This window comes from Garra rufa, chromosome 14 (genome assembly GCF_049309525.1).
Source record: "Garra rufa chromosome 14, GarRuf1.0, whole genome shotgun sequence".
Classification (NCBI taxonomy): domain Eukaryota; kingdom Metazoa; phylum Chordata; class Actinopteri; order Cypriniformes; family Cyprinidae; genus Garra; species Garra rufa.
In genome coordinates, this window is record NC_133374.1 from 40,425,069 (window position 1) to 40,443,720 (window position 18,652).

The 18,652-nt window shown below is 34.0% G+C and overlaps 1 pseudogene; it reads left to right on the forward strand.

Annotated features, from left to right (window-relative positions):
• The first annotated feature begins 15,744 nt into the window (after positions 1-15,744).
• LOC141284438 (Fc receptor-like protein 5) overlaps positions 15,745-18,652 on the forward strand; it is a 108,990-nt pseudogene continuing 106,082 nt past the window's right edge.

An 18,652-nucleotide genomic window follows, 5' to 3' on the forward strand; every position in this document is an offset into this window, starting at 1 on the left:
TGACGTGCCCAAAATTAAACAAAAATGTTTGTTATTGTTGTTTTTTTAACTCATATTAATAATTAGTATATTATAAAGAGCAATAATCTACATTAATGATTTTTGTCATAATAATGCAGCCCTATGAGCTCTATAATTTAAATACAATTTGAAACGGTCTATTATTGACAACAGTTTAAAAATATTGATTAAAGTAACTGGGTAAATGTGAGTATTTGACATTAAAAACAATAAAGTATGATGATTATTATAAGCAGTGTTGGGGAAAGTTACTTTTAAAAGTAATGCATTACAATATTGCGTTACTCCCTAAAAAATAACTAATTCTGTTACGTTACTTTTTATGGAATTATGGAATACAATTACATAACTCGCATTACTTGTAATGCTTTACCCTCAACACTGATTATGACTGTGTTTTAGTGCCACGTAAAAATTACAAGATTAAAGTCATAATATTTTGAGAATAAAGTCGAAATATTTGGAGAATAAAGCTAAAGTTGCGAGAATAAATAAGCACAAAGCTTATTGCTATTATTGGGGGGCTGGTGCAAATAATAAATGCAGAAGACATAAAATATTATTTCCAAGCATTAGCATACTGTCCCTGCGGATATATGACACATGTTATCATTTCTGCTAATAATCCCACATATATTCAAATAAATTCCAAAGGCCTGGCAACTTTTCCTGGTGCTCCCAATCCGGGCCATTTGAATGCACAATATAGGCCAGGGATCACCAAATCTGGACCTCGAGATCCATTTTCCTGCAGAGTTTAGCTCTTACCCTAATCAAACACACCTGAGCATGCTAATCAAGGTCTTCAGGATCATTAGAGAATAACAGGTAGGTGAGTGTGATCAGGGTTGGAGCTAAACTCTGCAGCGCATTGGACCTCCAGGGTAAGATTTGGGGAACCCTGATATAGGCTATAACTTTCGACTTTATTCTCGAAACATTTTGACTTTATTCTCATAATGTTGACTTTATTCTTGACATATTTTGACTTTATTGTCAAAATATTTAAACTTTATTCTCATCATATTTCTACTTTATTATCATAATTTTTACTTTATTGTTGAAACATTTCAACTTTATTCTCGTAATTTTGACTTTATACTTGAAAAATTTTGACTTTGTTTTCATCATTTTGACTGTCCAAATATTTCGACTTTATTCTCTATTCTTGAATCATTTGACATTATTCTCGTAATTTCGACTTTATTCTCATAATATTTTGACTTTATCCTCGTAATATTTTGACTTTATTCTTGTAATTTTGATAATTTTGACTTTATTGTTAAAATATTTCAACTTTATTCTTGAAAAATTTCGACTTTATTCTCGTAACTTTGACTTTATTGTCGAAATTTTGACTTTATTGTCGAAATGTTGACTCTATTCTCAAAACATTTCAACTTTATTCTTGTAATTTTGAGTATACTTGAATATTTTTTACTTTATTCTCATAATTTTGACTGTTGAAATATTTTGACGTTAGTCTCATAATATTTTGATTTTATTCTCGTAATTTTGACTTTATTGTTAAAATATTTTAACTTTATTCTCAAAACATTTCAACTTTATTCTCGTAATTTTGACTTTATACTTGAAAAATTTTGACTTTATTTTCATCATTTTGACTGTCCAAATATTTAGACTTTATTCTCGAAACATTTTGACTTTATTTTTTAAATCATTTGACATTATTCTCGTAATTTCGACTTCATTCTCGTAATATTTCGACTTTATCCTCGTAATATTTCGATTTTATTCTTGTAATTTTGACTTTATTCTCGTAATATTGTCTTTATTGGCTAAATATTTTGACTTTATTCTCGTAATATTTTGATTTTATTCTCGTAATTTTGACTTTATTCTCGTAATATTTTGATTTTATTCTCGTAATTTTGACTTTATTCTCGTAATATTTTGATTTTATTCTCGTAATTTTGACTTTATTCTCCTAATATTTTGATTTTATTCTCGTAATTTTGACTTTATTCTCCTAATATTTCGATTTTATTCTTGTAATTTTGACTTTGTTCTTGTAATATTGACTTTATTCTTGTAATATTGTCTTTATTGGCTAAATATTTTTACTTTATTCTCAAAACATTTCAACTTTATTCTTGTAATTTTGACTTTATACTTGAAAATTTTTGACTTTATTATCATAATTTTGACTTGAAATATTTCGACTTTATTCTTGTAATATTTAGATTTTATTCTTGTAATTTTTACTTTATTGTTGAAATATTTTGACTTTGTTCTTGTAATATTGACTTTATTCTCGTAATATTGACTTTATTGGCTAAATATTTTGACTTTATTCTCAAAACATTTCAACTTTATTCTCGTAATTTTGACTTTATACTTGAAAAATTTTGACTTTGTTTTCATCATTTTGACTGTCCAAATATTTCGACTTTATTCTCTATTCTTGAATCATTTGACATTATTCTCGTAATTTCGACTTTATTCTCATAATATTTTGACTTTATCCTCGTAATATTTTGACTTTATTCTTGTAATTTTGATAATTTTGACTTTATTGTTAAAATATTTCAACTTTATTCTTGAAAAATTTCGACTTTATTCTCGTAATTTTGACTTTATTGTCGAAATGTTCACTCTATTCTCAAAACATTTCAACTTTATTCTTGTAATTTTGAGTATACTTGAATATTTTTTACTTTATTCTCATAATTTTGACTGTTGAAATATTTTGACGTTAGTCTCATAATATTTGATTTTATTCTCGTAATTTTGACTTTATTGTTAAAATATTTTAACTTTATTCTCAAAACATTTCAACTTTATTCTCGTAATTTTGACTTTATACTTGAAAAATTTTGACTTTATTTTCATCATTTTGACTGTCCAAATATTTAGACTTTATTCTCGAAACATTTTGACTTTATTTTTTAAATCATTTGACATTATTCTCGTAATTTCGACTTCATTCTCGTAATATTTCGACTTTATCCTCGTAATATTTCGATTTTATTCTTGTAATTTTGACTTTATTCTCGTAATATTGTCTTTATTGGCTAAATATTTTGACTTTATTCTCGTAATATTTTGATTTTATTCTCGTAATTTTGACTTTATTCTCGTAATATTTTGATTTTATTCTCGTAATTTTGACTTTATTCTCGTAATATTTTGATTTTATTCTCGTAATTTTGACTTTATTCTCCTAATATTTTGATTTTATTCTCGTAATTTTGACTTTATTCTCCTAATATTTCGATTTTATTCTTGTAATTTTGACTTTGTTCTTGTAATATTGACTTTATTCTTGTAATATTGTCTTTATTGGCTAAATATTTTTACTTTATTCTCAAAACATTTCAACTTTATTCTCGTAATTTTGACTTTATACTTGAAAATTTTTGACTTTATTATCATAATTTTGACTTGAAATATTTCGACTTTATTCTTGTAATATTTAGATTTTATTCTTGTAATTTTTACTTTATTGTTGAAATATTTTGACTTTGTTCTTGTAATATTGACTTTATTCTCGTAATATTGACTTTATTGGCTAAATATTTTGACTTTATTCTCAAAACATTTCAACTTTATTCTCGTAATTTTGACTTTATACTTGAAAAATTTTGACTTTGTTTTCATCATTTTGACTGTCCAAATATTTCGACTTTATTCTCTATTCTTGAATCATTTGACATTATTCTCGTAATTTCGACTTTATTCTCATAATATTTTGACTTTATCCTCGTAATATTTTGACTTTATTCTTGTAATTTTGATAATTTTGACTTTATTGTTAAAATATTTCAACTTTATTCTTGAAAAATTTCGACTTTATTCTCGTAATTTTGACTTTATTGTCGAAATGTTCACTCTATTCTCAAAACATTTCAACTTTATTCTTGTAATTTTGAGTATACTTGAATATTTTTTACTTTATTCTCATAATTTTGACTGTTGAAATATTTTGACGTTAGTCTCATAATATTTGATTTTATTCTCGTAATTTTGACTTTATTGTTAAAATATTTTAACTTTATTCTCAAAACATTTCAACTTTATTCTCGTAATTTTGACTTTATACTTGAAAAATTTTGACTTTATTTTCATCATTTTGACTGTCCAAATATTTAGACTTTATTCTCGAAACATTTTGACTTTATTTTTTAAATCATTTGACATTATTCTCGTAATTTCGACTTCATTCTCGTAATATTTCGACTTTATCCTCGTAATATTTCGATTTTATTCTTGTAATTTTGACTTTGTTCTTGTAATATTGACTTTATTGGCTAAATATTTTGACTTTATTCTCATAATTTTGACTTGAAATATTTCGACTTTATTCTCGTAATATTTTGATTTTATTCTCGTAATTTTGACTTTATTCTCGTAATATTTCGATTTTATTCTTGTAATTTTGACTTTGTTCTTGTAATATTGACTTTATTCTCGTAATATTGTTTTTATTGGCTAAATATTTTGACTTTATTCTCAAAACATTTCAAGTTTATTCTCGTAATTTTGACTTTATACTTGAAAAATTTTGACTTTATTCTCATAATTTTGACTTGAAATATTTTGATTTTATTCTCGTAATATTTTGATTTTATTCTCGTAATTTTGACTTTATTGTTGAAATATTTCAGCTTTATTCTCAAAACATTTAAGCTTTATATCGAAACATTTCGACTTTATTCTTGAAATATTTTGACTTTATTCTCATAATTTTGATTTTATTGTCTAAATATTATAACTTTAATCTCATAATCTTAGATTGTTTTATTTTTTAACATGGCACTAAAACACTGTTGTAGATTATAATAATAAGGTGATTTTAAAAATTGCCCCTGGAAATCAATTGCATTCCAAATACTGCCCCTTAATGGAAAAGTGAATTTCTGACCCTGGTATACAGTATATGTATCATTCTCAAAAAAAAAAAAAAGTATTAAATTAATTAACCATGATTCATAATATTTAAGATCCTATTTTTCAATAAAAACAATAGTTGTTTAGAGGAACAAACTATAATTTCTTTCTTTCTGTTTTGGATTAGCATTTTAATTAAGTTAGGTTTTTATATATTTAATTATGTTTTAATTAAATAAATAATTATCTTTTGATAATTAATAATTGAAAGTTTGCTGAGGTTCCGTGGTTGAGAACCACTGTCCTAAAATGTCTTCTGTCCAATGCTAAATTATTTACATGAACTCTGTAAATATGTGTGTGTAATCTGTCTCTCTCTCTATTAATATATGTAAATATATATCAAACACTCAGTGCAACCTGACATATAGGCCTATATATAAATATGTAATGTCAGGTTGAGTGTTTGTGTGTGTCTGGAGTGTGTCTTAATCTGCGTGTGGGTTGCGTCAAGAAAGCATTTATGATATGACTGGCACCTGCACGATTCCTAATCAGCAAGGTGCAGCCGTGGCTGCTGGGAATCAGAAGTCGTGTGGGTGGCATTTTCTTCAAAATTAAATAACCTTAAGGTGATTTTTTTCCCCCATTTCATTCACTGACCCAAAAAACATGCACACGTACCAAAACACACCTACACATGGAAACACACACACACACACACACACACACACACACACACATACACATCGACTGATTTAAATCAATTAAATAACGCTTTGTAAACAGTTTAGTCTTCATGCCGGAGGGCTTCATCTAACCCAGAACTAACTACTACGCCCACCTAGACGAGTGTGAGTATCAGTCCTCCGGGGGTAGAGTTTTATGTGAGAGAGAGAGATGGAAAAGCCAGGCTCAATGCAAAGTTCTTTGAACTTTAAGTATGAAATGCCAACTGTCACAGCCGTTCAAAAATGAGAGCGTGTGAAAAAGAGGGAGAGAGAAAGCTGGCATGAGGCACGGGCAAAGAATGAACCCTGTTTGACACTCCTTTCATGTATTTTCTGGGGTTCTCCTAAACCCACTTCTGAGCTGATGCTAAATTATTCACATATGTCACATCACGCCTGTAATCCTAATTAATGAATCATCTCCGTGATACATGGGAAGCTCATTAAAAGGGGACAGGAACAAAGATTACTGCAATTAAAATGCCAAAATCACCATATATAAACAAATTCCCTCTGTTTTTATCTTCTACCTTTCGTTTTCTCTCTCCTTTGCCTTTTTTACCTTGTGCTAAATTACTTTTAGACTGACAGGTAGTAGATGAAATGATCTCGGATGCCTCTGATCCAGCCAGAAATAGGCAGTTTTTCACCAACCGCAGCGATGTCAAGCATTTGCCACGTCTGCTTCCTGTTGACTCTAGGATGCCTGACCGCCTTGTCCAATTTTTAAGCTGTTATGATAGCTTCATCTCTGATGGGATGATTATCTAGTCAGCTGGGTAATCGACTATTCTGTGCACGTATATTTTTCACACATAAGCATGTGTGACACTTAATTTGAGTAATACGGTCTGCGGGCACATACAGTATTCATACCCCTTCATTTTTTTCATATTTTGTTTTGTTGCAGCATTATGTTAAACTGCTTTAAATTACTTTTTTCCCACATCAATCTACATCTCATACACCATAATGACAAAGCACAAAACAGGTTTGTAACAACTTTTCAAATTTATTAAAAAAAAGTAAACTGAAAAGATCCTGTTGCATAAGTATTCATACCTTTTTCTGGGACACTCGAAATTTAGCTCAGGAGCATTCATATTGCTTCTAGATGTTACTACACTTCGAGTGGAGTTAAACTGTGGCAAATTTATTTGAATGAGTATGATTTAGAAAGGCACACACCTCTCAGAAAAGGTCTGAAAATGCATATCAGAGCAAAAACCAAGTCCTGAGGTCAAGATAACTGCCTGTGGAGCTCAGTGACAGACTTGCGTTAAGGCAATGATCTAGGGAAGAGTTCAGAAAAAAAATCTGCTGCATTGAAGGTTCACAGAAGCATTATCCATAATGGAAGACGATTGGAACAACTAGGACTCTAGAAAATGTCTGCCAGCCCCCATCCAAGCTGACAGAGCTTGAGAGGGGAAAAGGTGAGGCAAAGAATGGCAAATAATTGCCAAATGCAGATGTGCAAAGCTGGTCACATCATACCCAAAAAGACTTGAGGCTGTAAAGGTGCTTCAACTATGTACTGAGTTAAGGGTATGAATACTTATGCAATGTTATTTTATGCTTTGTCATTATTATGGTGTATGGAGTGTAAATTGATGTGGGGTAAACCCAATTTAAAGCAGTTTAACATAATGCTTCAACAAAACAAAATGTGAAAAAAATGAAGGGGTATGAATACTTTTGCAAGGCACTGTAAATATGTTGGTCACAATAGCTGAAAATGCTCAGTGTGTTAAAGCTATTGTGATCTAAAGCGGTTCTGGCCACTTGAAGATGTCATGAGAACACTTAAAAATGTATTATGTGCTTCTCATACTGTGTGTGATGTATCTAAATTCATTTTCTAATAGCACACCCGAAGTGTGAGAGATATACTCTCTCAGGGTGAATGTAGGTACTCACAGCGGTAATGTTTCCACAGCTTTTTCTGACCTTCTGCTTCTGCTAGGGTACAATTTCTAAGTACTTTATTGGTTTTTACAGCTGTAATCTAAACTGCACCATAAAAGCATCATAATTCTAGAGCGCGTTCTTAAAATCAAAGATCTGCGGACGATTTATGTGCAGTCAAGGCCAGTTGGCGAGTTTCTGCATGCAGCTATGCTTCATATTTCTTTTGAGAGTGCCAAGAAAATAACACGCTTTCAGTTTCAAAAACAGAGCATTTGGAAATTGCCAGAGTGCAGGCCATCGCTCAGTGTGAAATAAATCTATTGAAATGGTTTATCAGAGGAAAGGTCCCTCGCCGGTTCTGATCTTCACAGTTTCGGCAAGAGCGGGGAATCACGTGACCGTGTCATTTCCTTTTTTCGCCTGTGCTCTTATCCTCAGGTGATCAGTAAAGAATTAGGGCAAGAGAGATGAGAGGGTGGGAGTATCATTTCACATAATTCATATCTTTCTGAGTTTAAATGTATGTATTGAAAGGTAATGTTGTAAAATGGACAATAAATTGTATTTTAAATTCATGATTTTTTTTAAAGCAGCTATAAATAAATAAAATAAAATGGAGAATTCTGTTAAAAATAAATAAATAAATAAATTACATTAAATCATTTAATTTAAAAAATAAAATAAAATAAATACAATTAAAAATAAATAAAATGAGTCAGTATGAGTGCAGTCCTAAATTATCTGCAGAATTCAATTAACTCTCTCAAATATACTGCGGAGATAAAAATTAGAGGACAACCTATAATTTCATAAATTTCAAGGTCACTGCTTAGTCCTATTTGAAGTTATCCTAACAGCTGAAAAACTTAAAACATAGTATGAAAAATGTAAATAAGATATTTGAAAAATAAACTTTATCAAAATTAGAGAACACTTACAGATACCTCTAAGTTATTGGTGATGATCTGGCACCTGCTGCTATTTTTTCTTAATTATATGTCAATTCCTATTTATACTTAAAAATAAAGGTTCTTTACTGGCATCGATGGTTCCATCAAGAACCTTGAATATTGATGGAATCTTTCAAATGCAATAAAGGTTTATTGTAGTGAAAAAAGTTTCTTTAGATCTTTTTAAATGTTCTTAAAATGGCTTTCACTGGCACTTACTGCTCTTGTAACTGCTTTTGTAACTTTAATAAACTTCAATTTATACTATGCTTTTTTTTTTTACATTTGATCATTTTATTCAGATTCTGTACCTAAAAACTAATGTTAGACCTACCTAAAAAACGAAAAATAACTTTATTTTATTTGTATCTTTACTCTATTGTATTTATTTGTGATGTTGCTTGTAGTTAGATTCTTATTTCTTTACTTTTAAAATTTTTCCCCAAAACATAGCACATGCACCGAACCGCACCGAAACCGTGACTCTAAAATCGCGATACAAACCGAACTGTAAGTAAGTTGAACCATTGCACCCCTACTCGGCATGTTTAAGAGATGTCAGATTGAAAGCCACTCTGCAGCAGAGTATGTGAGCGGAGCGGAGCGGAGTGGAGTGGAGTGATTTTGAATGGAGGGAGGAGCGGATTTTTGAAAAGTCGGAGCATTGTGGTTTTCACTCGCTCCAAGAGCGCTCCACCACCGCTCCATCATGAGTACAATTCATGCTAACGGTCCGTAATATAACTGCATATTAAGCAGGAATTCATATGTTAAACATATTTAGCTAGCTTGATAGAGATGGATCACTCAAATCAGAAATAATGTGAAGGCTATGATGACGGCAATGGATGAACGGTAAATTATAGTTCACAAGAAATTAGTTTGTTCCTTCTAGATACTGAATATTTTCAGGCGAAAGCATGATTTAAACAGGTACAACACTTATTCACACGAAATCGCTCAATAATGCATTAAAACAAATGTAATGGTATCCGATTTCGAATGAGCAGAAATCTGTAAGAAATGCAGCGATCCGTAGGTAAAATAACTGATGAAAATGTATTTTTATTTCCATTACAAACTTTGCACTGCAAAAAGCAGCAATTATACTCTTTTAATGCTGACAATGTTATTAGCTTGGTATGTGGTAGGAATAAAGTTGCCTGAAAAGGCTAAATTCACCTTTGCTGAGGATCATGTTTTATGGAGAGAGGAGAATTGGTCCAAAGTCAATCTAATGACGAAAATTAACCTGTGGGAACGTTTTCGCAAGATGCGGAACACGTACCACCATCCGTTTCAGAAAATATTCGATGTAAAATGTCTACTAAGTGGCGCTAAAAGAGTGAATGTACATATGGTTTTATGTGATGTTGGTTTTGTGGTGATGTCCATTGAGTGGCGCTATACGCCTTATTCAGCCCGCTGCCATTTTGAATCGAAAACGAGGCTGTGAGGGATAGCAGTCCAGCAGCGGCCACTGTGGCGCATTGTTGCGTACCGGGATGTAGATCGTATAGCCGTAAAATAATAGGTCATTTCACATCTTTCCACAGGAAAAAGAGCTCCAGAAAACGTGGATTGATCGACAGGACATATAACCTCACTTTCAGGTAACAATATTGCATTTAAGAAAATGACTGTGGAAACTAGCCGGTTGGCTAATTGCTAATTTATAATGCAAGCATGTTTATCTTCCTTTAAACGTTTACGCAGAGCTAACATGTTATGTACTACTACAACAACTAAACTAAATATCTCCATTTTGTATAGATTACAAAGAACACAAAAGTGCTCAACATTTTACTCAGGATTGTTTTTCAAAAACACTGACTGGAATTAGGACGCTTGAGGAGGGTTCAGCTCCGTCTGTGTTTACCTGGACTCTAAGACCTCACGAAAAGAAAACCTTGCGATTGTAAATGAAAAAGATATTCTTTTTAAATGATGTTTTAAAGATTAACATGTTTAATAGTTTGTATTAAGAGCCTGCAGTTAGATCGTAAGCCTCTTTCAGACAACATGTTAAGTCATACAAAAAACAGTGGGTTGAAAGTTTATTTTTATGCAAAGCGACCAAAAGATAACATTTATTTATTAGTTTGCCATGTAGTGTTTGATGTCAACCCCTTTTAAAATCGCAAAATGATATTCAGAACATTATTTTTTTGTTTCTGTCTTGCTTTAGACAAGGAAAATGTCATGTTTATCGTAATTTCATAATAAAGGTCCGGAAGACGCTTATGACCTAGCTGCAGACTCTTAACACAAACCATTAAGCATTTTAATCTATATAACATCATTTGAAAAACTCTGTGTAAGCGTTTAAAGGAAGATAAACATGCTGCCATTAGAAATTAGCAGTCTTTCCACAGTCATTTTCTCAAAAAAATGCAATATTGTTACCTGAAAGTTAGGTTATATGTCCTGTCGAACAATCCACGTTTTCTGGAGCTCTTTGTCCTGTGGAAAAATGTGAAATAACCTATTATTTTACGGTTATACGATCTACATCCCGATACGCAACAATGCGCCACAGTGGGCGCTGCTGGACTACTATCCCTCACAGCCTCGTTTTCGATTCAAAATGGCAGCGGGCTGAATAAGGCGTATTCCTCAGTAAAAGTCTCAGCAGCTTTGTGAATAGATTTTAAGAGAAACCTCTTAACTAAAAACTTTTACTGCAATTTAGGAGAACTCTTAGTGGTAGGATAAAAAGTTGACCCGGATCACTTTTTAACCTCTTAAGAAACACTTAAAGGTCCCATATCGTCAAAAGCAAAATTTCCTGGCTTTTTTCATGTTAACTAAGGTCTAGGGACTATCTAACTACCATATGAGTTTCAAAACAGTCAATCCACAGTAAACTGCACACAGCCTGCTTAAAGTAGCTGTTCATTTTCACAAGCAGCTGTGACTTCCGTAACGATGTGACGTCCGATCGACTCAAGTCACCGCCTTCAGTCACCAACCAACGTCCCACCCTCCTTTTGTCAAACCCAGACAACAACGCATCCATTCCATTGAGCAACAACAACAGGAAAACAAGTGGAGAAAACCCTGTTCAGTCGATAGATGTCAAGCTACGATCATTACACAGGCTTCAGAACAACGTGAATATAAAAGACCAGAGGCACGTCAACTTCAACCTCTTTCACACAGCGATTCCGGTAAATACACGGATAATGTGTCCCACGATTTGTTCCGGAATTGTTTAATTTGGTTCATTCACAGTTGTTTTCCGGAATCTGTGCGTGCTTTACACACAAACCATAAAGACATGTGACGTTTGGATGTGAGATGTAATGCGATGCGTACGTTTCACTAAACTGAAACTAACCTGAACAATCTGTGCTTCAGCGCTGATAGTGAGGAGCTGGCTCTGCCCGATCGCCGCTTTATTCCACTTTGCACGTATTTTTTCGTTGTGAAGAGTCGCTTGATAACGTGCATCATTACTACAACACTGCCTTTATGTTTCTGGCTTTGGTTCACACAGCGCTCGTTCCCGTAATTTTCCAGAATCAGCGCGCATTGTGAAAGGGGCTTTACTAAAGCAACAGTTATGTAGCTTACTGCATTCGGTGTTTGAAAAAGAAAAAACATTAATGATCATTCTAAAATATCCTGTTGAGTATCAGCTCTCTCTATTGCTCTGATATCGCTTACGCTTACAGCATACATGACCGTAGTTACCTGTGATTGGCCTGGTTGTGCGTCACTCAGAAAACAACAGGCCAATAAGAAGAGAGGCTCATGAATATTAATTAGATGGGCCAAAATCGACCTGTTTTTGACAGAGGTCCTAAAAAAGGAGCTGTAAAAATATATTGAGATGGATTTTGGCACTTATACCGCAAATATATATTCTTAAGGACATCAACAAATAAAATAAACCTCGAGAAATGTGTACAATATGGGACCTTTAAGAAAACTGCTGTTGTGTCTTTGTACATAGTGGCCAATAGGTGGCGGTAGTTGTATGTACTTTTGAGGGTAACTAAAAACGTGTCAGACTCGTCCTTTTCTGTTCTGCACAAGTGCACCTGTCTGCAGCCTGCAGATCGAGGCGGGGCTGAATCTGGGGTGGGGCTGCACGTGTCGCCCCGCCCACATGCCTTCTCATTGGTAGTAGCTAAGTTAATGACGTCGACGCAACATCCCTCCCACAACTCATCTCATTGGTTAGTGAAATGGATTGACGCCAAATGCAGTTGGAAACTATACTTATGAATTATACGTTTTATATAAACGCTGAATCCTTTGCTTATTTATTCAGCTTTCAGATGTGTACAAATCTCAGTTAAAACGTACGCTTATGACTGGTTTGTGGTCCAAGGTTACATACATTTACAAGCATGTTATGCAATGTTAACCAGTGGTGTTTATTTACAGCTTTTTTTTTTTATTATTGTCTTAATTGTTAAGATACATAAATGTGGAAAATTATCAGCAAGAGTGTCCACTATCCTTATGTTATTAAATTAATTAATAGAAAAGTGTTGTTAAACATCAGAGTTGTTTGTAAATACAAACATTAATGAGACATGAATGAATTATGACGACACATAAATGAATTTCACTGTTATTTATTTAAGATAATAATGTTCACAGTTATTTCTGATTCTTACTCCCAATCTTGACACGCGAAACAGCATTCTGGGTCCTCTGTGCTCAAATACATTAATTTCTCTAAGAAATTGAAATAACACCCTATTGACCCTTCCCGAAGTATATCTACTAAATTGAAACATATTTTAATTTCTTCTAATTTCGCTATTAATTTACCATATCGGATTACTTCCTTGTTTAGTCAAGCCAGCTAAGGCATTTCTGGTCAACTGTACTGTGCCGTAATATGAGCGTACTTTGTTCGTTTTCTCTACATAATCCATTCACAATCGAAGAAAAGTGTTGTTTGTCTAAGAGGATCAAACGTCCATGTATACCGTTTCAAGAATGACAGATGCCAGTTTAAAAAAATAGAGTAATTCGGCTAAATGTGCGCGATTCATTGCTATGATTGACAGGAATAACTGGACCAAACATCTGACAAGCTGATGGCAAAAAAGAGCTTAAATGATTCAGACTTAATTTAGAGTAACAAAACTACAGCGGGAACAAGTATGGTTAATAGATCAATGGATTTTAGAGTTCAAGATAAAACTTAAAAGATGGTATTAAACTTTATAAAATATTTAATATTCCTATCTATTCACATTGACTGCATTATTTAATTATTATACCATAATTATTTAATGTATTTGTAGTGAACTATATATTGGTATTTAAATAATTTACCCTTATAGGCTGTTTGTGTGTGAGCTTAATGATTTTCTGCACTTCCTATACTATATACTTAAGGACGGTAAAAGTACTAAAATTTATTATACTAGTAATTTTATAATAAATCGAAAAGCAAGACGTCTTGAAAAATGTAGGGAGTTTAAAAGGCAGCTGCATAATAAATAATCCTGTGCTGCCATCTTTTGGTTATATTGGGTAATTCCATATTACGCTCCAAAGTCAATTGTCTTCTTTCAGTTTCATATTTCCTGCACTCTAATATGACGTGTTCCACTGTTTCTTCATGCCGGCAATATTCACATTTCCCTGTGCCATGTTTACCTATTTTCAGTAATGTTTCATTTAATCCCGTGTGTCCAAACCGAAGCCTTGATATTATTGTCTCTTCTCGCCCATTCCTCTCTGTACAGCTTATTTCTCCCACTCTCCTTTGAATCTTATGAAACCATCGTCCTTTCCTATTTTCTTCCCATTGTTGTTGCCATTGTTTCTTTAATTTATTTTTAATAATAATTTTTGTTCCTCTAATAATAACTGTAAAATCAATTTGATTATTTTTAGTAACTTCCTTTGCTATTTTATCTGCTATTTCATGTCCCTTAACTTCATAATGTATTCAACGTCATTACTTTGCCACCAATGAGATGAGTTGTGGGAGTTACGTTATCTCGACATTATTAATTTATCTACAACCAATGAGAAGGCATGTGGGCGGGGCGACACGTGCAGCCCCGCCCCAGATTCAGCCCCGCCTCGATCTGCAGGCTGCAGACAGGGGCTTCTCGTTCTGCATGCGCTGTACCGTTATACTAGCCTAGAATCTAGACGCGCCCCTAGCGGCAGCAAATTACATTTGCTTCCAAGGTCAGTCTAGTTACTCTCAATTCACTTAAAATTCCGAAAAATCCAAGATGTACCGGGCCAATCACGAGTCGGTGGGCGGGCTTAACATGATGACGCCTGAGTCCTGACCTGCGACCATAAGTTCCGTCAGACATGAATTCCTGGTTCTGTGAATTACGCGTGGAAAACTGAACAGTATTTATATAATTTTTTACTTTGGATACACAGCCACGTCCATCTGTCCTGAGCAGGAGCTCGTTACATGTGAACGCGCTGTGGTGTAGAATACGCAAACACCGGAAGCGATCTGTGGCGTGTATACGACACTCATTGTTCACACAGTGCACAGAGATTGTGGATATAGCGGCTATTCAAAATGGTAATTACTTGCGCTTATCCTGGTTGTTCAAACCCATTTAAAGCTAAAAGATTACGTTTGCTTACGCAAACTCATCCTTGACTTTTTCACCGATTTCCCCTTCCGGTGTTTGCGTATACTACATCAGAGCAGGGTGTAATTTGGATTTGTCTGTGCATGTTTTTGTTTACTTTTAAAGGTTTAGTGCCCATCTATGTCTATTATTTGGCTGACAGACTGCACAGTGCACTGATTTTCGTTAAAAATCTCAGTCGCTCTGACTACGTCACCTGACAGACTAAGTCTCTGATTGGTTGTAGCGCTATCCTATTGCGTGGAGAGGAGTTTGAAAGACAACCGTTTATCCCACCCCTCCGGTTGAGCCCTGTCTATGGAGAGTGCCCAGACCCTACATTTATGTGGGTCTGGCTTGCCAGGCTACCGTTATACTGCTTCATCTAAATAATTAAAGAATTCTTTGTTTGAGAACGCCTCCTCATTGCTTCTTACAAAGGACTTAACAGATTGGCGACGAGGTACTTTTGTCTTGAGGATGGCATCTGTTTCTACTTTTCCCGCGCCATTTTTACCGTGTCCTGGTGAACCAGCTTTACCCTTCGATACATGGCTACGGTTGTTTCAGAATTATTTGCTTGTTGTTGGTGCTTCTGGGGATGCATGGCCGGTCGAACGCAAACGGGCACTTCTGTTACATTGTCTGGGGACTGAAGGCCAAATATTATTCTATACATTGCCGAATCAAGGTGATTCAATGGAGGATGCGATCGCAGCCTTGAAAGCGCACTTTGCTCCTCGCAGGAATATAGTGGCTGAACGTCATGCCTTCAGAAAACGTGTTCAGGCACCAGGGGAAACTATAATCCAATACGTAGCTGCTCTACGGGATTTGGCGACTATCTGTGACTTTTCAGCTACTTTGGACGAAATGTTACGGGATCAGATGGTGGAGAATGTGTCCAGTCATCGAATTCGTGAGAGATTACTCTTGGAATCTGATTTGACTTTTGAAAAAGCCATTACTATTGCCACCCAAATAGAAGCTGCTGGTGAACAAGCCAAGTTGTTATCAGGTAATCGATCAGTGCCTGTGCCAGTGATTTCTGCAAAGTCTACACCTCCACCTGCATCTGGACGTCATCACCGTAGACCACCTTTAAAGCCAGCGCCTGCAGCGCATGTTTCAAAGCCGTCATCTCCTGCACCTGCTTCGTTGCACCACGAATGTTATCGTTGCGGCTCTAAGAAGCACCTTGCGAATGATCGCAGTTGTCCTGCTGCATCGGTGCAGTGTAATAACTGTCAAAAGATGGGACATTATTCGCGGGTGTGTCGTTAGGGACAGGCTCGCTCAGTGCGTGAAATTGACCAGAGGTTCAGATCCTATACATGCATGACTCACTTACTGACAAAATTAAGTGTACTGCTGTCATTGCAACCACAACTACGTCTGTGCCTATCTAACTTACAGTCGATTCGGGGTCATCTGTTTCTAGCTTGCCAAAAATTGTGTATGATACACACTTCAAGAAAGATGCTTTGCAGCCTCCTTCAGTAAAACTGGTTACATATTCTCGCACTCCGATTCCCTTACTTGGATGCTGACCTGTCAGTGTCTCTAAAGATGACTTCACCTGTTCCACGAAGTTCTTCATGCACTGTAAAAAACAACCTATAGAATCTACTCAATAAAATGAGGTAAACTGATGTAACAATTTGCACTCAGTTTGTTTGGGTAGATTCTATCCTATATATCTGAGTAAAGAATACCTGAATTTAAGAATCTACTCAATAAAATGGGGTAAACTGATGTAACAATTTACACAGTTTGTTTGGGTAGATTCTATCCTATATATCTGAGTAAAGAATACCTGAATTTATCAGCTAAGAAAAACAAAAAAAAAAGTAGGTAAAGTCTACACAGCAAAAAGCGCAGTATTAAATGAACTCTCCCGGGAGTTTATTTGAGTCCATACTCAGAGTGTTAAAATCAACACTGAAGCAGTGTCAAAGCTAATCAGGTAATTAAGTGATTCATTGAGTGGTGATTGAAAATGATTGAAGACTTTAATGGTGACAAAATTTTTATGTCACCATTATAGTGGTCAGTGTTAGCATTAGTTGGGCTCTTGACCTATAGCTTTTTAGCATTAAGTTTTGTTTAGCTGTTTAGCTAAACCAGCCAGACAAGCTAAAGAGCAAAAGTCATGCAGTGGTGATAATTCTGGTTTAAAATAAGCTTAATTTGAGCCACTGGAATCGTTTAGAGTCTAGTCTTTCAGTTCTATATTCTTTGTTTATTACAACTGCATTGGGGTTTCACAGCAGCAAAAAATAATAATAAAGCTTTTTTTTTATTGGCATTTTTACAAGCTCCTCTGATCAAAAAAAATTTAAAAGTTGCTCTTTTAGGCACACACAGACATCAGGAATCAGCATATGAATCTCAACAATGGTGACAAACAGCATATTCAGAAACAGATCAACTCTAAACATCACGGAAATCATCAGCTCATAATTTATTCATGCCGCAATGCATGATGGGAGACACGGATGAGTTTTGATTGGCTACAACATACGTTTTTGATGGTCACCATTGTTGTGATTCTCATGCTGATTGTTGATGTCTGTGTGTCTATATCTAAAATATGTGTATATTTTTGTCAAAATAAGCTTCAATAACACCTCTCTGATTAATCCAGCGTAATTAACAAATAAAATATAACTCAGTTATTCAGGTGATTACATTATGACTTTGTCAAAGCATGTTCAACACCACATAATCTAATTTCTCTTGGTTTGTCTGACCGTTATAACTCAATTAGAGCACCCAAACAAAACCTAATGTTAAGAAGTTAATGGTAAAGAGCTAAACTAATGCTAACACTGACCACTATAATGGTGACTTACAAAATTAGATTTTCTCCTTTTGGCGATTCTGCTTTTTAACATCACACAGGTCTTTAATAATGGTCAATCACCACTCAATGAGTAACTTAATTACCTCAATAACTCTAACACTGCTTCAGTGTTCATTTTAATACTCTTGAGTATGGACTCAAACTATTGGGAGAGTTCATTTAATATTGGGCTTTTTGCTGTGTAGACTTTACCTACTTTTTTTAGTTTGTCTTAGCTGATCAATTCAGGTATTCTTTACTCAGATATATAGGATAGAATCTACCCAAACAAACTGTGCAAATTGTTACATCAGTTTACCCCATTTTATTGAGTAGATTCTATAGGTTGTTTTTTACAGTGTGTGTTGTGTTGCTGATTAATATTTAAGAATACAGTTATGGTGTTTTACAAGCAAAGGAAGAAGAAAATACCTTAATATGATTAATTTAAATACATAATATCAGCACAATGCTGACTTTTGCTTTGACTTGTGTGTGTATGTTTGTAGTGCTGATTTCAATCATCCACTCTGGACAAAGTAAAGGTAAGTGAATTTCATTACATATTCATATATGAGGGATTCTACAATGTTACAAGCTGTGAAAAGGAGTGTTATGTTTGTATTGATTTTGAAAACATATTTTGAACAAGTTACTTTTGTTACGAGAGGAAAAACGGTGAACCAACAACAGTGACAATACACATCATATATATTGAATCGTCACATAAAAGAACTGCTCTGAGAAATTAATGAAAATGAT